We start from the raw sequence: 23995 nt of genomic DNA, 5'->3' as shown, positions 1-23995 counted from the left end.
CCCGAGCACCATAAGGTCAACACCCTCTAGGCTCCTTCACAGGTCACCTAGTGCTTCACTCATAGGCCGCTTCCTTGGTCCCTCATCCACCGTACCGGAAGCTCACTATTTAAATCGACCGAGGCTGGTCAAGACCTCAGCCGGCCTTGTTACGCAAGATGTCCTCCATTGACTCTCCGTCAGCTATTGCAACTTTATCACTTAGGTCTCCACGACCTCATTCACAAGATGGTCAAAATGCTTCCCCAGCATTCTTGACATAAAACAGTCATTTAAAACAGGTTTCATAAATATAGTTTCTAACGAACTCTCATCTTTCCACACTGTTCCACATCATTTCTCGTTATTCCACATTCTTCTACATCAATTCACATTGCTTATTCCACATCCAGTCATATGTATTCCCATCGTCTTCATCCATTCTCATCCAATCACATCATATTACATCTGATCACATCTATCCTCATCACATCTCATCCATTCACATCTACCCATATCCACATCTATCCTCATCACATCTCATCCATTCACATCTACCCATATCCACATCACATCATATCACATCCATTCACATCTACCCCGGTTCACATCACATCTCATCACATCCGTTCACATCATACCTCATCCATTCACGTCTCATCACATCATATTCACATCCATTTACATCTCATCATATCATATTTACATCACATCACATCCATTCAGATATCATCACATCACATTCACATCACATTCACATCCATTCATATCTCATCGCATCCATTCAGATATCATCACATCACATTCACATCCATTCACATCTCATCGTATCCATTCACATCTCATCACATCCACTCACATTTCATCACATCCATTCCTATCTCATCACATCCACTCACATCTCATCACATCCATTCTTATCTCATCACACCCATTCACAACTCATCACACCCATTCACATCCATCACACCCATTCACATCCATCACATTCATTGCATCCACATCACATCACATACATTCCATCCACATCTATACTTATCACATCACATTCATTCCATCCATATCACATCACATTCATTCCATCCACATTATATCACGTCCACATCTTTCCGCATCACATCTCATTCATTCCATCCACATCTATCCATATCTCATCACATCCATTCACATCTCATCACATCCATTCATATCTCATCACACCCATTCACATATCATCACACCCATTCACATCCAACCATCACACCCATTCACATCCATCACATTCATTGCATCCACATCACATCACATACATTCCATCCACATCTATCCTTATCACATCACATTCATTCCATCCATATCACATCACATTCATTCCATCCACATTACATCACGTCCACATCTTTCCACATAACATCTCATTCATTCCATCCACATTACATCACATCTACATCTATCCATATCTCATCACATCCATTCACATCTCATCACAGTCATCCACATCCATCCATCCATTCACATTAACATATATCCACATCCATTCATTCATTCACATTCACATCGATCCACATCCATCCATTCATTCACATGCATATCTATCACATCGCATCTCATTCTCATCCATTTACATCACATCACATCACATCCTTTCACATATCATCACATCTCATTCACATCCACATCTATTTACATCACATCACATCTCATCCACATCTTATCACATTCACATCCACATCCATTTACATCACATCACATCTCATCACATTCACATCCACATCCATTTACATCACATCACATCCCATCCACATATCTTCACATCCACCTACACATCCATTTACATCACATCACATCTCATCACATTCACATCCACATCCATTTACATCTCATCACATCCACATCCACATCCACATCCATTTACATCACATAACATCTCATCCACATCTTATCACATTCACATCCACATCCATTTACATTACATCACATCTCATCACATTCACATCCACATCCATTTACATCACATCACATCTCATCCACATCTTTTTACATCCACTCACATCGCATTCACATCTTATTCACATCTCATTGACATTTAGTACCGTTTTCTACTTTTGATACCGATGGGACTTTTCTAAGTTTCTGTCAATTGCTTGGCCTAGTTTCTCGATGGATATTTTCATATTCTTTCTCAAATTTCTCAAGTGAAATATATTCAATATTCTTCTTTTTGAGTAAAAGATTCATGGGATTTACAAAAATCAATTCTACCCATATTTTCCAATAAAATTAATAATGCTCAAAATTCCACTTTTGATAAATACTCATAATTTGAATTATGCCAAAATTTCCTCTTTTACCATTTAATTTCTTGGATCTCAAATATTATGGGAATTCCTCTTTTTGTATAAAAATAAATTTACCAAAATTTACTCTTTTTTCATAATCAATTAATTATGCATAATTATAAAAAAAATATTTCTCATGAATATGATGAATGTAAGATTCCTCCTCAGCCTGAATAATGAATAAACTTTTACCTCAATCCCCTGTAATCATTTCCTATTTTTGAATATAAGAAAATATTTTTTTTTAATTTTTACCTAGAGAGAAGAAAAATTCTAGAGAGAGATAATTCAATATTGAGATATTTTTAGATATAAAAATTCTTCTAATATCTAAAATATATTTCCCTGAAATAGAAGTTCAAAATAAATTCTCCAAGGTGCATTAGGAATCAATTAAAAATGATATAAGGGACCTTAGCCTAAGGGTCTAGATTTTCAAAAATTTCTAGATTATGGTCCAATTAAGGTTCCTATGGGGGGCCAATAGGATTAATCCAAGTGTTGGGATGAGATAAATCCAAAGAATAAAATAAAATATCCAAAAATGAGTAAATGCTCATAGACGGTTTTTAATTCAAAAACATTGTGATATTTTTATCTCACCTCTCTCCTGGATCAAACTGGATCAAAAGGGGAGCTAAACTAGTCCAAATCTTGTCCAAATTCAGTCAAACTGAAGCTGGAAAACTCTAAAACCCTATTGGACTTAGTTAAGGCCTCCCTCACCTATAAATAGACCCTCATTCTTTTGTATTCTCATCTGTGAGCTATACCATGCTAGTATTACATTAAAATAATCATATTTTCTATTATCCCTTAAATTTCCTCTACTTTTGGGGAGCTTAGAGCTTCTCTCTTTCTTCAACAACTGTTGGAGATCTCTTCTCCACTTGCTAAACCAATTGATTGGTTGGGGGCTTCACTTCTAGAAAAAGAAGCAAGCTAATCCTTGAGGTAAGAATGAATTTTATGGTTTTTTGTTAATTTTCTAAAATGACTTCTCTTCTCAACCCCTCTCAAGTTTGAGAAGTTTTCTAATTAGTTGTTTTAAATTCAAATCAAGCTTTCCCTAAGAATCTTAATGTGTAATCAAGAAAAAGTTAATCTTTATGCTTATTTAGAATGCTTTCTTATGTATATCTCTCTCTAAAAAAGAATAGTCATTTCTATGACTAATTCTTTAGAAAAAGAATGCTTCTCTTTGATAATTTCTTATTCCAAAACCAAACTCTAGGCTTGTTAAGCTAGAGAATAAGAAAATGATATTTTTATGATTTTGTGTTAACAAAATAATGGTTATATTCATGGGAAATCAATTTTTAGTATTTATGCATAAATATTTAATTAAAAAGATAAGAGAAATTTTTGATAAATTTATTTTTATGCAAAAAGAGGAATTTTCATGATAATTTAGATCCAAGTAATTAAATGGTAAAAGATGAATTTTTGGCATATTTAAAATAATGAATATTTTTATTTAATTTAAAAAGAGTAATTTTATATAAATTTATTTTATGTATAAGAATTTTTAAATGATAAAAGAGAAATTCCCATGACATTTGGAATTCAATCATTTAAATACAAAAAGAGGAATTTTAAGCATGTTCAAAAATGGATATTTTTATTTAATTAAAAGAAGAATTTTTATGGTATTTTAAGTAGAGAAAGATTTAAATTAAATTTTGGTTTGACAAAAGAGGAATTTTCACCATAAATCCACCGAAAAAATTAGGGTTGCTAATAAAATTGATAGAAAGAATATTCTTAGATATTTTATGTGGATAAATCACCAAATTGATATTTACCCAAAATTAGATTAATGGAAGAAGAGTATTTTTATAAAAATCCGATATTCTCATATAGAACCATTTCTTAATCTATTATGGTTAGGAAGGAATGAAATTCATAAAGTTGGAATTTTCCTTAGAGTTAGAAGTTCAGTAGATTTCTATCTGAAGAAAATCCTTAGGAATCAAAGTCAGAAGTAAACTGAATAATTTTGGTTAGACCACGACTGTGAGAGGGGCGGCCAGTAAACTACTTGCCCATCTCTTGAATCTGAATTAAGCAAAAACCTCGTGACCAATTCCAATTCTTGACACAAAGAATAGACTACTGTTGAATTGGCATAGGTTTCCCTTAACCGAAATCATCAAGAATCTAGTTGGAAGCTCAGTCAAATGATGGGTAGATTACCCTTATGAGAGATCAATGATTCTCATTAAGCACATATGGATTCATGGAAAAGGGTTTTGTGGAACCAATCTCGAACTGGGAATTCTACTTACATAGAACCTTTGTTTTCTTTTAAAGGACTGTTTTACGCCTAAGAAGAGACTCGTTTTACAACAGCTGGTGGCGGGTAGTCATTGAGGGACGTCGCTCGTCGTAGCAAAGAGCCTACCGAGGTCTTGACCAGCCTTGATATAGTTAAAATGGTGGGCTTCCGGTTATGATGGGCAAGGACCGACGAAGCGGTCCTTGAGTGAAGTGCTAGGACACCTAAGTAGGATCTTAGAGGGTTTTGACCAGGTGATGCATGGTCTCGCGGTGCTAGGACACCCATGCGTACGTTGAGGAAGATACGGATGAACCGAAAGAATGACTTTTGTGAATGGAATTTTGATATTGGATCTCGTTGGTCAGTTGGTCTTCAACGGAGAGTCCAGATGATATATTTTGTAAAACAATGGAAAGATAGTTTAGGAAGAACCTTTCCAGACCCAAACTCTGATTCAGACTATTGACCAAGACCTAATTCCTTCGTCAAATTCAATCAATGACGATGTGCCCAGTTCAGGAAAATGTACTCAAATCTCCCACCGAATCTGAAACTAAGTTAAGACTTTTGATTTTGATTTGAGGATCAAGTTAACAGAATTCGAGGAATTCTATTTGGAATTCAGACCTGGATCTAGAAGTATTGGGATACGGATTTAAGATTATTCATGGTTTTCAAACAAAATCAAAACTGAAAACTTGCATAGAAACCCTGTTTTCTTAAAGGACTGTCTTACGCCAGAATGCTAGAGGGAGCATTTGGCATATATGTTTATCTAAGGGAAGTTCGGTTGCAACAGCTGGCAGGGAAACCTGCCCAGGTCTTGACCAGCCTGAGTATGGTGAAAAATGGTGTGCTTCCGGTACGATGGGCGAGGGCCGACAAAGCGGTCCCTTAGTGAAGTGCCAGGACACCTAAGGAGGATCTTGGAGGGTTCTGACCAGGCGATGCACGGGCTCGCGGTGCTTAGGACACCCATTCGAGAAAATTCAAAAAGGTGGAATCGTCCCCGCTTTTCGGGCATGGAAAATTTTCCCGGTTTTGGTTTTCGGAGTGACCACCAGCCTAGTCTCATGCCCAGACATTCGTGGGCGAGGCCCCAAGTGAGAAACCCTGCTCCGCGCATGAGGGGACTGCTTCCGCTGAGAGTCTGGTGCTCGGAGGGGGCAGAGGGATCCCACAATGGATGGATGTGATGTGAATAGAGGTGATGAGATGTGAGGTGAATAGATGTGATGAGATGTGATGTGAATCAGATAGATGTGAATGGATGGATGGATGTGATCTGAATAGAGGTGATGAGATGTGAGGTGAATAGATGTAACTAGATGTGATGAGAATCAAATAAGTGTGAATGAATGGATGGGTGGTTGTGATGTGAATAGAGGTGATGAGATGTGAGGTGAGTAGATGTGATAAGATGTGATGTGTAGCAAATAGATGTGAATTAATGGATGAGATGTGATGTCATGTGAATCAGGATGTAAATGAATGATATGGGATATGAGTGGATGATATGTGATGAAAATGGATGTAAATGTATAAGTGAAGAATGGATGTGAATTTATATGTGAAAGAATTTATGTGAATAAGTATGTGAAAGAATGGATATAGATGTGTATGTGAAAGAATGAATGTGATGGAAAGAGATGTGATGTGTCGTAAATATGTGGATGTGAATGTGATGGATATGAATGAATGTGAATGCGATGGATATGAATGAATGTGAATATGATGGATATGAATGAATGTGATGTGATGGGATCTGAATCGGGATAGATGTGAATGAATGAGATGTGAGGTAAAATAAATGAGATGTGATATGAGTGAATGTGATGTGGTCTGAATGGATGAGATGTGCATGAATGTGATGTGATGAGATGTGGATATGGGTAGATGCAAGTGGATGAGATCTAATGCGGATAAATGAGAAAAGATCTGATGAAATGGAAAATGATGTGATGAGAATGGGAATACACATGAAATAAATGGGAATTGATGTGGAACAATGTGGAAAGACGAGAGTCCATTATAGAAACTGTATTTATGACCTGTTTTTAAATGGCTATTTTATGTCAAGAATGCTGGGGAAGCATTTTGACCGTCTTGTGAATGAGGTTAGAGACCTAGTCTGATAAGTTGCAATAGCTGATAGAGAGTCAATGGAGGACCTCTCGCGTAGCAAGGTCGGCCGAGGTCTTGACCAGCCTCGTTTGATTAAAATGGTGAGCTTCCAGTACGGTGGATGAGGGACCAAGGAAGCGACCTATGAGTGAAGCGCTAGGTCACCTGCGAGGGATCCTAGAGGGTGCTAACCATACGATGCTTGGGCTCTGTGTTGCCGACGATACCCACACGTGCATTGAGGAAGATATTGGAACAAGGAGTAAGAGTTGTTTTCTGAATTTGGGCGTGGATCTGGTTGATTGACCTTGCTGGTGTCCTCAACGGATGAGTCCATGGCTCTTTTATATGGATCTGTTGGTTGACCTTGCTGATCTTCAACGGAGATTCCATTTTGATATGTGAATATATTGCCGGTTACTATGAGCTAGGAACTATCAAAAAGGTCCCCTGAGTGGACAGGTGGTGAGCATTCTGGTTGCCATTGATGCCATAGGTATACCGATGAAGGAATGATTGGAATTAAGGATTCAACCGAAGATTTTGAGGATTATGATCAGCAGACTAAAATTCATAAATTAGTAATTGAGTCTTCAAATGGAAGTACCACAATTGCATGGAATCCATGACTTGCTTGAGACCTAGATATGATGGTATTTACCTTATAGTTCTAAGGACCATGACTACCCATATATACCAAGGGTATAACTGCAGCTCTTTACTGGCAATATATACGAGTAAATCTAAGACTTGAAATTATGAGCATAAATGATGCTATCCAGATGATGAATTTGAATGTGGTTGATATGATTTTTAAATTCTGGTTGAGAACTGATGAGTTGATTTGGATTCTGATTGAAAAATGATTGATTCTTGAATTTTGGTTGAAATGTAATAAGCTGAGCAAAACCACAATGAGGATGAATGGGACGAGTCCCTGTGATGATGTTCATAACTAGAATGACACTAATGACTTCAGCAAATACTATGAGATTAGTGGATTGTGCTGACAGATTGCTGCTGTTAACACTTGACCCAGTGGATCAAGCTAAGGGATGTCAAATTAAAAATCTGTATAATTGAAAATTCCCATGGAGGTCTGTTCAGATAGAAATTTTGATCTAATGGACCATTATTGTGATAAGGATTTAAATGTTATGATCTGAGTGAATTGTTATCTGATGATGAGTTCTATATAAGAGATCTTATCCCAGGGTTCTGTTGGGTTCACCAAACTTTAAGGAACCCCAGAATCAGTTGGATCTTAAGGGAAAGAGTTCTCCTCTAATTTTGCGAGATGAGGACATCTCGCATTTTTTAAGTGGGGTAGGATGTAAGATTCCTCCCTCCGGCTTTTAAGGTGTGCAGGTGTAAGAACCTCCCCTTCTGATCTTATAAATATTCCCCTCTGAAATAAAAGAAAGATCCTGTTTTACCCTATTTTGGCCTAGAGAGAGAAAATGTCTAGAGGAAGGTAATTCAAAATTGAGATATTTTTGGATATAAAAATCCTCCTAGTGTCTAAAATGGTTTCCACTGAAACAGAAATTCAAAATTCCAATGTGCAATTGGAATTAATTGAAAATAGGTAAAAAGGACCTTAGCCTAAGGGTCCAGATTTTCAGAAATTTTTGAATTATGTTCCAATTAGGGTTCCTATATGGACCAATAAGTTTAATTCAAATGTAGGGAGGAGATAAATTGAAGAATAAAAGAAAATCTCCCAAAAATGAGTAAATTCTCACATAAGATGAAGAGTTGACTAAGAACAAGGTTTATTAGTTAAAAAAGAAGAGATATTTAGAGGAAATGATGCATTTTTGACACCTCGGTGTGGGGATCTCCCCTCATGAAGGAGGCACCTATTTCACATGTGTGGAGGAGTTTTAAACTCATAAATAATGAGATATTTTCATCTCTCCTCTCTTGTGTTTCAACTAGATCCAAAAAGTAAGCTAAACTGACCCAAAACAAAAATTGACAAAACTGATCTGGAAAATTCTAGAATCAATTTACTTGGTTAGAGGCTCATTTTTTCCTATAAATAGAAGCCTCCCCCCTTTATAAAAGGTTAATAGTGTTTATGCACTGCTACTCTACTCTCCTACCTAGAGCCAATTACATTGAATTCACTTGATAATTCAATTGTTTTTGACTAAATCCTCTCCAAAGAAATTGGTGGCCACTCTTGATCCAAACAAGAGTAGAACCCTCAATCCCTCAAGCCAAAGGATAGCTTACAAAACTTTATGTAAGCTAAAATTTCTACTTTTTAATTTCAAATCTATGGTTTTCTGATTTCCTTGTTTTTTTTATAGTTGATTAAAGTAAATCCTGATGTTATGCCTTGATGAAAAGGCTACCCACTTCTCTTCCTGAAGAATTCTGCCTTTCTTTATCCTAAAATGAGTAACAAATAAATTGATTAAACTTTTTTTATTGTCTACTCACTAAAAAGTGAAAATTGAGTAGATTAGAGTACTTTACTTCAAATTGGGGTTAATTTTAAATTGAAAATAGAATGTTAAAAATTGAGAAATGGTCAGCCATACAAAGGAGGTTATGGTAAAATTTTCTTAAATTTTGTGGAAAATAAAGTTTATTTTTATGTTATTCTAAAATAGTAATTCCCACCGTTTGTGCATTCTAAAAGAAATATTTTTATTTACTCCATGTATATATTCACCTATGAATTTGCATGGATATCATTGATATTAATTATTGAAATTATGTTCTATGCATAGAAAGATGCATATTAGAAATTTTTATTAAAAAAGTCTTATTTTCATTGAATTTAATTTCTATGTATAGAAAGATGCATAATGGAAATTTTTATTATAAAAGTATTGTTTTCATTAAAATTGATTTTATGCATAGAAAGATGCATGAAAAATTTATTTTTATTTCAAAAGTATTATTCTCATTAAAATTAATTTTATGCCTAGAAAGTTGTATAAAGGATTTACTTTTCTTTCAAAAGTGTTATTTTCATTAAAATTGATTTTATGCATAGAAAGATGCATAAAAGATTTATTTTTATTTTAACAGTATTGTTTTCAATAAAATTGATATTATGCATAGAAAGATGCATAAAAGATTTATTTTTATTTCAAAAGTGTTATTCTCATTAAAATTGATATTATGCATAGAAGATTTATTTTTATTTCAAAAGTTCTGTTTTCATTAAAACTGATTTTATGCATAGAAAAATGCATAAAAGATTTTTTTTTTCAAAAGTGTTATTCTCATTAAAATTGATTTTATGCATAGAAAGAGGCATAAAAGATATGTGGAAGAATGGATGTGGAGATGTATGTGGAAAAATGGATGTGGATGTGTATGTGGAAGAATGAATGCGGATGTGTATGTGGAAGAATGGATGTGGTTGTGTATGTGGAAGAATGGATGTGGATATGTACGTGAAAGGATGTGATATCGATGTGAGTGAATAAATGAAATGTGATGTGTTAAGTAGCGATAGTTGAAGTAAATTCCAGATAACCCTTGCTCTATGGAAAAGAATCAACGGTTGTGCCTCTTGAGATGAGGAAAAAAGCGTTGGTCTCTATGATCCAAGTGCAAGTCTCTTCCACTTGATCGGACCATGTGACCTATGGGTTTGGTCGGATCAGTTTCGTTAGTTAAGACCTTGACTGTGTTAGAATAGAATTTTCCTGATGGAATCGCCTATGTCTGCTGGGCGAGGGAAGTTTTAGTGAATTTGGTTTTGGAAGAACCGAGGGATTAGTATCTTGTCCGGATATTCGTGGGCGAGGCCTTGCATGGGAGACTCTGCCCTACGCAAGAAGTGCTACTTTCGCTGCTAGCACCCCAGAATTCATTGCATAGAGGGGGCAGGGATCTTTCAGATGGGACTTCTCTAAGTTTCTGCCAATTGCTTGGCCTAGTTAAAGGTACTTTTTCTCGATGGATTTTTCATATTCTTTCTCAAATTTCACAAGTGAAATATATTCAATATTCTTCTGTTTGAGTAAAAGATTCATGGGATTTACAAAAATCAATTCTACCCATTTTTCCCAATAAAATTAATAATGCTCAAAATTCCACTTTTGATAAATACTCATAATTTGAATTATGCCAAAAATTTCTCTTTTACCATTTAATTACTTGGATTTCAAATATCATGGGAATTCCTCTTTTTGTATAAAAATAAATTTACCAAATATTTCTCTTTTACCATTTAATTACTTGGATCTCAATATTGTATCATGGGAATTCCTCTTTTTGCATAAAAATAAATTTACCAAAAATTCATCTTTTACCATTTAATTACTTGGATCTCAAATATCATGGGAATTCCTCTTTTTGTATAAAAATAAATTTACCAAAATTTACTCTTTTCTCATAATCAATTAATTATGCATAATTACAAAAAAAATATATCTCATGAATATGATGAAAATCATTCTTTTTTCATAGGATGTCCAATCCTAGAATATGGTAGGAAGTCCTCTTTTAGCATTGTGCATAAAAATAAGATATGTATTATTTTCTAAAAATTTTGCCATAGCTTCGCTGCTATTACTGATAATTCTTAATTTTTTTTCTAAAGAATAAAAGCTTGTAATGAAAATATGATAGCAGTTCCTCTTTTATGCTTAAAATCAAAGTATGAATTTAAATCATAATTTTAACCATAAAATTAAACATAACTATGATTATTCCACTAGATTAAACTAATTCCAACATTTCTCTTTTCCCAAATTGTTAGGATAATCCATTTCTTATTTAGAATGAATTAGAGTAGTTTTCAACTACTCATAAACAATCTAAAAGAATTTAGATTGTTTATGAGTAGAATTTAGATGTCCAATCCTAGAATATGGTAGGAAGTCCTCTTTTAGCATTGTGCATAAAAATAAGATATGTATTATTTTCTAAAAATTTTGCCATAGCTTCGCTGCTATTACTGATAATTCTTATTTTTTTTCTAAAGAATAAAAGCTTGTAATGAAAATATGATAGCAGTTCCTCTTTTATGCTTAAAATCAAAGTATGAATTTAAATCATAATTTTGACCATAAAATTAAACATAACTATGATTATCCCACTAGATTAAACTAATTCCAACATTTCTCTTTTCCCAAATTGTTAGGATAATCCATTTCTTATTTAGAATGAATTAGAGTAGTTTTCAACTACTCATAAACAATCTAAAAGAATTTACCATTATTTTAATAATACAAAATCATGAAAATACCATTTTCTTAATCTCTAGCTTATCAAGCCTAGAGTTTAGCTTTGAATTAAGAGACTATCATTGAGAAGCATCCTTTTCCAAGGGATTTAGCCATAAAGATGGCTATTCTTTTAGAGAGAGAGATTTACTTAAAGAAATTATTACAATTTAAGCATAAAGGTTAACTTAATGCTAATTAAATATTAAAAACTTAGAAAAATCTTGATTTGAATTAAAACAATCGTTTTGAAAGCTTCTCAAGCTTGAGAGGGGTTGAGAAGAAGAAAGTTATTGAGAAAAATTAGAAAAAATCATAAAATTTGATTTTACCTCCAAGTTTGGCTTGATTCTCTAATTGCACAATGAAGCCTCCGACCAATCAATTGGTCCACCAAGAGGATAAGAGAAACTCCAAGAGTTGTTGTAGAGAGAGAGAGCTCCAAACTCCCAAGAGAGAGAAAAATTTAAGGGATAATAGAAAATATGATTATTTTAATATAATACTGGCATGGTATAGCTCCAATATTCAATTACAATTCAATTACAAATGACTGAGGGTCTATTTATAGGTGAGGGAGACCACTAACCAAGTGCAACTGGGTTCTAGAATTTTCCAGGTTCAGTTTGACTCAATTTGGATAAGATTTGGACTAGTTTGGCTCCCTTTTTTATTTGGTTTGATCTAGGAGAGAGGAGAGATAAAAATATCACAAATTTTTTGAATTAAAAACCCTTCCACGCATGTGAAAGAGGTGCCTACCTCAAGAGTCCCCCTTTCCTTACCAACGTGTCAAAAATGCATCATTATTCTAAAATATCTCATTTTTTAGTAATATCTCATAATTTTTAACTAATAAACCTTGTACTCAGTCAACTCTTCATCTTATGTGAGCATTTACTCATTTTTGGGTATTTTCTTTTATTCTTTTGGATTTATCTCATCCCAACACTTGGATTAATACAATTAGCCCATTGGAACCTTAATTGGACCATAATCCAAAAATTTCTGGAAATGTAGACCCTTAGGCTAAGGTCCCTTATACACATTTTCAATTAATTCCTAATGCACATTGGAAAGTTTATTTTGAACTTCTGTTTCAGGGGAATCCATTTTAGGCACCAGGAGGATTTCTATATCCAAAGATATCTCAATTTTAGATTATCTCTCTCTAGATATTTTCTCTCTCTAGGCCAAAATAGGATAAAACAAGATCTTTCTTCTATTTCAGAGAGGGAAATAATTACAAGAACAGAAGGGGAGGTTTTTACACCTTTACACCTCAAAAGCTAGAGGGAGGAATCTTAGATGGGAGGCCTCTCTCCCAATGTAGTGAGCTTCATTTTGCATCTTGAAACCCTATGGTAGCTTAGGAGTAGTTGTCAAGTGAGAAAAATTCCATGATGAGCTTGCTAAGCACGACTTGTTGGGAAATGGTATTGTGCTTTGGTAATTCTTTGGTGGATATGTATGCCAAATGTGGTGATATTGCAAAAGCACAATGAGCACTTAAGGAGCTTCTTGTCTGGAATGTTATCCCTTAGAATGCACTTATCGTATAGGATATATTGAACATGATGAAGGTGCGCAACATTGAACTATTTTGCATAGATGCAACGTGAGGGATTATTTCTAGGTGCAATGACACTCATTTCCATCTTGAAAGTGTGTGCTAGCATAAAAGGAGATGAGAAAGGGAAAAAATTATATGATGAGATTGCTAAATAGGGGTTGATGGGAAATAATATTCTATTTGGCAATGCTTTGGTGGATATGTCTAGTGCGGTGCTCTTGCAAAAGCATAGCAAGTGCTTGAGGAGGTTCATGTCTATTATCCCTTGGAATACACTAATTGCAAGGTATGTGGAACATTAAAAAATTTAGTAAGCATTGGATAGTTTTGAACGGATCAGTATGAGGGCCTCGATTCCAATGCAATTCCCTTTGCTTACACCTTGAAAGCCTATGGCGATATCATGGGAGAAACTCAAAAGGGTAACAAAATTCATGATGAGATAGCTAACAAGGGGCAAAAAATTCTTGATGAGATTGCCAAGTAGGGCTTATTGGAAAATGAGAGTGGAGATGGACATATGCACTAGACTACATGATTAAAAGGGGGTTCCTTGAAAACAATATTTTCATAGGGAACACATTAGTCAGTATGTATGCCAAATGCGATGCACTTGTCAAAGCACGTGAAGCGTTTGACCAGCGTCCTCTACAAGACTTTGTCTCTTGGTCAGCAGCACTAATTACAAGATATGTCACAAAAGGGGTAGGGTCAAGGCGAGGTCGCTTGCCTACAAAAGGAGAGGTTATACCTATGAACCCAGTTTATCTCAAAGCTTTGACTCTGACTCCAGTTGTGAGTATTACAATGTTCTTTAAAAACAATTTAATGTAAGAAATCTACCATACACTCCTTCACCTCTTGACTTGATAAGTATTGTGTATGCAGGGTTTTGTGATGTCATTAAGGCAAGATTTGATATGAGAGTCTCTCCTCTTGCTGAGTCTTAAGAATTCGATGACCAGCTTATAAAAGAATTGGCACTTGCATCTACAAAACATGGCATACCATGTATTCTTACTTCTTGACAACTCTTTTCAACCGAGACTTTCTTAGGTTCCCTTTTGTATCGATATTTATTGTTATCAAACATCAAGAGAGTTTACACTTTGAATTACAAGAATAAAGAACTTACATTTCCAATTACAATAATAAAGAAGTGGCTCCTTTATTTCATTAGCGTGCCAATAATTATTGAATAACTTATCACTCTCTGATTGCAAGGACCATTTGTTTTATAGCCACCATGCAAGTGGTTTAGACTATTTACGACTCTAGTAACCCTGCACCAATATAGTTTATAGGAGTCTGAACATCGTACAACAGTAAACATGCATATGCCAAGACTAAAAAAGCAACATTTAAAAAAAAACTTGTTTTAAAATAGCTTGATCTTTTCCAATTTGAAATGTACAGGAGGGCAAAAAATGCAAACTTTTCAAATTTTAGACTTACGGAAGGGATATATTTTTGACGAGAAAATTCATCGAAGGTATGCATAAAATAGGGCAAAAAGGGGTTACATGGGGGTATTTAATATGCCTTTGAACACATGTTTTACACATGGTTTTCACAAGGTGCACCCCTCGAGGGCACCTGACACCCCAGTAATAATGAAAGAAAGCACACCAAGCAACAGACAGAAAGAAGACGGCACCTGACAGTACCCCAAAAAGCAACACAACCGATAGAGACATGCACACCCAAACCAAGAATCACAACAGACACAAAGTACAGACAAACAACGAGGTGAGACCCAAGGTTATAAAGGTGCCCACCTACACAACGAGAACGGTACTATAGAGACAAACCTACTATGAATGCTAACTGGAGAGGAAAAAATTGTATGTTACCTTCATGCAGCCCGACCGCAGACCACAAGTAGCAGTATGTAACCTGACCAAACACTAGAGGAGACTCCGTATGCAGAGAGAACCATATAGAGGCCCAGAGAGCACGAGCATGAGCATGAGCACAATGTAGGTCGAGCGAACCATAGACACCCATGAGATGTGGGGCGATGCCTTGAAAAGAGGAGCCCACTACCCCTCCTTTATAGCCCACTCCCCCTCCATCCCAAGCATGCAACTAGCTATTACATCACCACTCCCCCTCCATCACCAGCATGTAACCCAGCTATTACATGCAACTAGCTTTCTGCAGCACAAGGACATAAAGAAGAGAACCACAGATGTTGTGCAGCAAACGACAAGCCGACCCCACAATTGATCCTGATCCGAGACCGCATGATCTAGTATGCAACCCTGCTCCCCTCATAACAAGAACATATAGAACAATGGAAGAAGATAGAGAAGATACAACAACGTGAGAGGAAGAAATCGCATATTACCTTTATACAACGTGATCGAAGACCACGAGCAGCAGTATGTAACCCAATCGAACACCAATACGCCCTATACGTATGTAAACTCGTTATCACATGGAAAGGATATTTATTCGAAGGAAAGATGTTACATGGAGTTAAAGGAATTTTCGATGGAAATTAAAACGAAAAAGGGAATTTGCGGTCCTATACGTGTTTCAACTCCAATCGTCATTTTGTGGAATGAATGTGGAATCGAATATGAAGTGGATGTGGGCACTGGATGGGCATGAATCGAATCTGGATGGGCAAGGATGGAATATGGAATCGAATATGAAGTGGATGGAGCGTGTGCGACATTGGATGGGCATGCGCAAGCACCACGCGCAACAGCTTTAAAACATCACACACTAGAGTTTCATAGAGAAAAAGAGCTGCATCAATGGCGAAGGCTGTGAGTCCGAAGGTAGTGGCGCGTGACTTTCGCACGGCGGGGGAGCAATGCTTAAATTTGAAGCCCGTTTTGGGCTTCAATGGCTGTGCAGGGCTTCAAATTCATGCAAGGCTTCAAATTGAAGCCCTCCTAAATCACCAAGGCTTCAAAAAAATATAGTATATAAATTATAATATATATACTATATAGTATATATATATAATACAGTGCAAATATATATCTTTACATATACTGTGTGTGTGTGTGTGAGAGAGAGAGAGAGAGAGAGAGAGAGAGAGAGAGATTTTACATATCTTTCTAGCATGTTTAGTGTAAGAGTACATGTATGCATCTGTTGTGTGTGTGTGTGTATGTGTGTGTGAGAGAGAGAGAGATTATGAATCCCAAAATTTTGTATAAGGTTGCAATTTGAAGCCCATTTGTGGACTCCAAAGCTTCATTTTTTTTTCCATGAAGCCTTACATTAGGCATCAAATTTAAGGCCTGCGGGGGAGGGCACAAGCGATCAGATCGAGAGGCCGCCGCAATCGTCGTCGAGAAAGCTGTCGAAGCTGTGTCTAATGGAGGTGGTCAGTCAATCCACATCTCCGGCCAGCTGGTGAAGGAGCTTCTGCCGAGCAAGTGCCTGCTGGCCATCACCGCTCATTAAACTCAAATCCTTAATTGGGGTGGTGGTTACAAGTTCGACGGCGAGGCCTCCGGTAGCTTCCTCGGTCGATGGGGTGCTCGCATGCGGCGATCATCTCACGACGACCCGTAACTTTGGGCACCACTATGGCTTTGCTTCCTGGACGCGTTCATCGCCGCCACCCGGGTCCGTAATCTGATCCGACTGCCCCGGACCCCACCAGTGGCTACCTCTATAATAATGACACTGCTGGCTATCTATAATGAATGATGATAGTAGACCTCTGGGAGGTGTAAGGGCTTTTAGTAAGCAATCGATGGACTTTGAATCGATCTCATCATCTCTCTCTCTCTCTCTCTCTCTCTCTTTCGTATTTAATACGTTAATAAGCTAAGCTTTGTATTGATATTAACACGATGCTCTACCAGGTGAAAGGCAATTGTACACAAAAGATGACACTTATAACGTGTTGAACTGACCTTGAGTTTCAGAATCACACACAGAATGATGTCACAGAATCATGAGAGGGAACTCCATCTGAGCAACGGAGGATTGGACTCTTACGATACCCAGTTTCGGGCCCAGACCTCAATATTTTCCTGACCTAGGAAGGGGCAGAGGATGAGGAAGAGGAGTATTAACCCCGTTAAGGCCTAGTCAAAGACCAAATATAGGTGGTCTTCCAGGAAAAACTCCACAATTGACCTAACAATCCAACTGAAGTTTTGAGGATGGCTGCTGAAATAGGAAAAAGACATCCCTTACAAAAAGACAATCACAAGATAGGAGCCACATCACATTGTTGCATCGATGCAAAGATTTATGGGTGATGGGACACCCAATGCAACACATAGAAACCTTTAAGGTGACGTGTGTGAAACATGTGGGTCCATGTGAATACAATCTTTTTTCCTAACATTAGATGGGGACAATCATTAATGGTATAGAGAATGCTGAAGCCTGAGGACAAAATCGATTTCACTTGGCTTAAAAAATGTGTTCATCCCAAGTTTTACATGACGTGCTTACAAATGGAGCCCAATGGCACAACAACTCAAAGTAGATGATACAAAGTCTCCATCATTCGCTATACCATCTCATGGCCTCAAGTCATCATGACTCTAGAGTTCGAGAAAAGCAAGAAGGCAACATGACCCCATCAAAACATGGCCATATTAGACAAGTTAAAGAAGTAAGAAAACTACTACGAGCAATACACATCTCTACCCATAAAGAGATCTGCTCTCGTGTTCAACATGTAGATGAAATCACACAAGAACTAAGTGCCCACATCTCTGACCCAGACAATCACATTACTGTGCTCATTGTGTGTAGGTAGGGAATCATGATACTACCATTTGTATGTTCCCTCAACCCCAACCACTAGCTTAATTCCTAAGTCAAGGCCACCTTTAGCTTTACTAGCACCACCAATTCATACCAATGTGGCTATTGGTCATCATGTATAGAGTAAAATATGTAAAAGTACTCAAGGGATACGTATAGGCTACCTGACATACCTATACCACCGCCACCTAAGTTAACACTAGTCAAGGAGTCTGTATGGACTGCTGCAAATAGGGATGCATTTACTCTTTCGAAAGTTTTATATGTGCCAGGCATTAAGAAGAACTTGCCTAAGTTAACACTAGTCAAGGAGTCTGTATAGGCTGCTGCAAATAGGGGTGCATTTACTCTTTCGAAAGTTTTGTATGTGCCAGGCATTAAGAAGAACTTGCCTGTCAGATTCAGCCTCCTTAACCTTGTCAGGCTTGACATATAAATTTGTGGATGGCAGATGTATAGTTTAGGATAGAAATGATGGTTATTCTATCATTGCCTCAGGTACCTTGTTTCATGGCCTATACAAGATGGATGTATTTGAGAAGTTGCAGCATGATGCTTGCATAGTCTCTATGACTCGTGCTATGAGTGATGCAAAATTATGGCATGCACGATTTGGCCATCTAAATTATGGGAGTTTGTTACGCCTTCAAAGGCAGGATATGGTGTCTGAGTTGCCAACTCTTGAGACCCCTACTAGACATGTATGTGAGGGGTGTATTCTTGGTATTAAAATGCATCGGGCATCATTTCCAAAGGATGGATCTATGAGAGCTGTTAAGAAATTACAACTTATACATATAGTGATGTATATGGTTCTATGAGGACACCATCTATTGGGGGATATCTCTACTTCATCACTTTTATTGATCATTACTCCAGATATAGCTAGGTGTATCCATTAAAGCAGAAGTCAGAGGTTTTTATGTGCTGGCGCTATAGTGTTCTCTATAGTGTGAACCCAACTAAATAAACTGGCGCTATAACTATGCCAGTCTCTAGAATGGCTGTCACATAGCCTGTCATCCCACTGGCTGCATATCACCCATGATCTCACCAACCATGCCAGTGGTGTAAGTGTGGGGCCTATCCCCCAGCAGGCGGGTCATCAGTGTCCACCGCCTCACTAGATGAGCTCGATATCTCAACACTCCCCCTCGAGCTCAACTCCATCTCATGTACACGAAGCGAAGCCCTGAATCTGCGGAGCTTCTCTGTACCCAATGCTTTGGTGAAGATGTCAGCGACCTGATCCTGTGTGAAGACATAAACAAGGTCAACGTCTCTTGCCAAAACCTTCTCTCTGACAAAATGGTAGTGTACCTCTATATGCTTCATGCGAGCATGAAAAACTGGGTTCTTGGCCAACTATATATTGCTAATGTTGTCACAGAAAATGGCAACTTGTCTATCCACTGATAGTCTACCCAAATCTGCAAGTAGCTTCCGTAACCAAGCTACCTCACATGCTGCCATAGCAGCACCTTTGGCCTCTATAAAAGTACTGGATAGAGCAACCGTAGGCTGCTTCTTGCTGCTCCAAGTTACAACAGCACTCCCTAAAGAAAACATGAAGCCACTAGTAGATCTTCTATCTTACTACCAGTTCAAACAGCATTTGTGTACCCTTGTATACATATCTCTGTCCCAGTTTCATAAAATAGTCCACAATGCAAAGTAGACCTCACATACCTCAGTATCTCACATACCTCAGTATGCATCTCAATGCATCCAAATGCGGCTTCTAAGAAACTTGCATAAACTGACTCACTAGCATTACGCTCATGAATGAGGCCATGATCTATGCATGGGAAAAGACTACCAAACCAAGTTTTAGTGTGAAATCTGAGAAAGAGGTCTGGTGGCTTGGTGCATTCGAGGTACCGAAGGAGACACATGAGGTATTGACATGGATGTTTGAAAGGACTCCTTGGATAACAGATGTAATCAAAAAGCAAATTGATGGTCAACTTTTAGATGTAGAAAACATAGGAAAGTTCAAGGTGGATTGGCATCTTGGGGGAGATTTGAAGACAATTAAATGCATGATGGGTTGTGATCAAGGCGCAACATCGAGATGACCTTATCCATACTGCAATGCTCAGACTGATATTCCTAGGCAAAAAAAGACAAATGGAAAAGGTATACAGAAGGTTGGTTCTGTTGGGAAGGATGCCTCCAAAGGTCCCAACAAAAAAGGGAAGAAGCAACAAGAAGATGCAGTAGATCCAACCCGAGTCAACTGATTGATGAAGATGAGGAACCACCAAATGCATGGGTGGAAGATGTCATGTCTCGTAATATGCTAACATGAATTCAAATTGGAGCCCCATCATTAATTTTCCACTAAAGAATATCCACTTTTGCACACTTCATGCATTCATGAGAATCTTTGATCGATTGCTTAAGTACCATATCGCTCACAATGCCTACACAAGAGAGGAAAGTTACAGCCCTTGGTAAATTAGAGCATCTTTTGAATTCTGTGGGCTGCCATGGCGGAAACGTGAAAATTGAAGTGAATAAGCAGGCCTCTGGTATGTCATATGAGGTTGCTCAAACGGTCTCCATGACTGGATCAAAGGCAAGGAGATGTTTGGAGAAGCAAGCAAACATAGAGAATTCAAAGAAGACTTGGGGACTCTGGAGAGACCTGTGTGCAATCACCACAAATGTAGATTGTCCAATGCCAGCTCTTGTAAATATGCGCAAACAGCTTTGGATAAATTTCAATAACATGGTTTGCATTATGAATCAAAGTAGCATAACTGCCCAAGAACGAGCATCATTCCAACAACATATCATAGAATTCACCAAAAGTGTGCTAGAGGTGCTTGGGGGAGATAGTAAAGTAACACGCTATATGGTAAGTTGTACAGTAAAAAAACAAACTGGTGTTTTAACCTTGACTTTTTCTAATTAAATTCTATTGTCATGTGTACAGCACATAGTTTATGTGTATGGTGCGTATTTCATGAACAAGTATGGATCGCTCGACATGTGGAGTACCCAAGGGATGAAGAAATCACATTATAAAGCAAGAGGGGTTTATTTCAAAAATACAAGACATGGAGGTGGAGCTTCTGTAGGAGGAACACATACAAACTATCTAGAAGAGATGTTCAATTGGTTTTATCGCACAACCTTTGGAAGGGTATTGGTTAGGGACCGGGCCCAACAATCTAAGCTTGCGCAAGAGGCACGCAAGGCTGCAAAAAGTCATGCTCGGCTTGAATGGTTGCAGACCAATGCTCCCCATAGGCATGGTGCTTGTGTGCACAAATGAGGAGACAAGGGAGGCATTGGGTTGTGCACGCACTAGCATAAATCTAGATGTAATAAGGCTAAGAAAATCAGTTTAGTTAGGTTTTCTTTTTTTCCCTTAAAAAAAACTATTAATAGTTTCTTCTCTCACTTCATTTTCATTTCACCTTTTTAGAGGGCTTGAGCTCAAGTCCTATGTAGACACCCACATAAGGACGCCAGCACATCACCACGTTAGCATAGTCATACATGGACATGGCACGCACCAAGAACATCGCACGTGTTACCATGCCTTCACAAAACACAGTGCAAGGCACCCAACCACCACATACTGGTGACACCACAGAAGAGAGTGACCCCTTGGATTCTAGGACATGCCCAATGGGATCACCAGAGTCCAACCCTCCTCCCACAGTAACACCAGAGCACACACATGCAGGCCCTTCTAGTGGGAGCAAGCGTATGAAGAAGACCCCACAATGCAGCCACCCCCCAGACATCAAGATAGAGAGGTCGATGATGAGCAGTTTGACTGGGTTGGTGAAAACATTGCTACATTGCGCAGCACCATAGGTGGCAAGACCCTACTACCAGGACAGGGTCCCCTACCTACCCGGGAGGAACTTGATACACAAGTACCACAGCAACAAGAGGAGGAGGATTCAGACTATGAGAGAGACCAAGAGGAGGTTCTTGCAAATTCAAAGATAAACCAAAGCTTGAATGTACAGTGTGTGGGAAACTCAGACACACAGAAAGCAACTGCTGGTCAAAGATTCAACCTCAACAAGTGATTGTGATGGAGGCCTCCTTTCCAAAGGAGGATATTGAAGTACCTTTTGAAGCTATGGAGTTTTCACCTACCCCTTGTATCTTGTTGTATTGTTTCTACCCACTGGCACTAATTATGTAGCCATGGTAGAATGATGTAAAGGCCAAGATGCCTAGTTCATGTGTAAGGCCAAGACGCCTAGTTGTATGTTAAGTCAAGATGCCTATGATGTGTACCTCACACCTAGATGTGTCCTAGATGGCACCAAGGGGAGGTGTTGAAAATGTGGTGCCTAGATGCAGGAGTATGGATCAAGAGGGGTGTGTGAATGCGTGCCTGTGGTGAAATCAAGAAGTTTCAAGAGACTAGGGTAAAAGTAATAATGGCCTTGAGCCGATCAAAACTATTTTGATGGATTGGCAGCCACACTATTTTGCAATCCTTCTTAAGAAGATTCATAAGGGTGTAGCTACCAGGGCATAATCTTTGATGAAAATCCTGTACCATCTTGTGATTCCCAAAAACCCACGAACTTCATGAATTAATTTAGGGGGTGGCCACTCCATTATATCTTTGACCTTAGTGGGATCTATTGAGATACCATCTTCGGAGATGATGAATCTAAGATTCTCAATTTGATGAGTAAAGAAGGTACATTTTATCAGGGTGTAGCTACTAGGGCATAATCTTTGATGAAAATCCTGTACCATCCTGTGATTCCCAAAAACCCACGAACTTCATGAATTAATTTAGGGGGTGGCCACTCCATTATATCTTTGACCTTGGTAGGATCTATTGAGATACCATCTTCGGAGATGATGAATCTAAGATTCTCAATTTGATGAGTAAAGAAGGTACATTTTATCTTCTTAGCATAGAGTTTATGTCTACGCAGCAATTGCAGAATCTTACGCACATGTTCCTCATGCTCTTCCATTGACTTGGAGTAGACTAAGATGTCATCAAAAAAGACAAGCACAAATTCATCCAAGTAAGGACGGAATAAATCTTGCATTAGGTGGTTGAAGGTTTCAGGAGCATTGGTTAACCCGAATCACATTATAGTAAACTCATAGTGGGGCCATAACAAGAATTGAAGGCTGTCTTGGGTATATCTACTTCCTTGACTCTGATCTGATAGTAACCAGACCTCAAATCTATTTTTGAGAAAACTTTGGCCCCATGAAGCCTATCAAAAGCTCGTCAATATGCGAGGGATAGGATACTTATTGTTGACAGTGACTTGATTTAGCCCTCGATAATCTATGGAGAGGCGAAGAGAGATGTCCTTAATAGGTGCTCCCTAAGGAGAGCTACTGGGGCGTACAAATCCTTGCTTAATGAGTTGGGAAAGTTTCTCCTTAAGCTCAATGGCTTCAGGGAGGGACATTTTATAGGGCATTTTTGAGATGGGTTGAGCTCCAGGGATCACCTCGATTTCATGATCGGCTTCTCAAGGAGGTGGTAGCCCTGTAAGCTCGTCCTCATCAAAGATGTCAGAGAATTCTTGGAGCCAAGAGGGTTCTGTCTCCTTACTAGGTTCAACAGCTTTGTTGAGCTTGACTAGGAAAACTTGATATCCCTTACGTGCTATGCTCCCTTGAGAAGACGTTTTGCCTTGACTACCCTAGATTTAGTTTTACATCTCTTCCCCTGAAATGGATACTACTTGGCCATGCTCATTTTCAAAAGTGATACTCCCCTGGCTACAATGAATACTAGTTTTTTTTGCAATTA

General features: G+C 37.9%; 1 pseudogene; it reads left to right on the top strand.

Moving 5' to 3' along the window:
* Nucleotides 1-16238: 16238 nt before the first annotated feature.
* Nucleotides 16239-23995, top strand: part of LOC147607794 (ABC transporter C family member 5-like) — a 56201-nt pseudogene continuing 48444 nt past the window's right edge.

Source organism: Cibotium barometz, chromosome 54 (assembly GCF_041138505.1).
Source record: "Cibotium barometz isolate CiBa-2024 chromosome 54, ASM4113850v1, whole genome shotgun sequence".
In the NCBI taxonomy this organism is placed as follows: Eukaryota; Viridiplantae; Streptophyta; class Polypodiopsida; order Cyatheales; family Cibotiaceae; genus Cibotium; species Cibotium barometz.
This window is presented reverse-complemented; position numbering and strand designations above follow the sequence as displayed.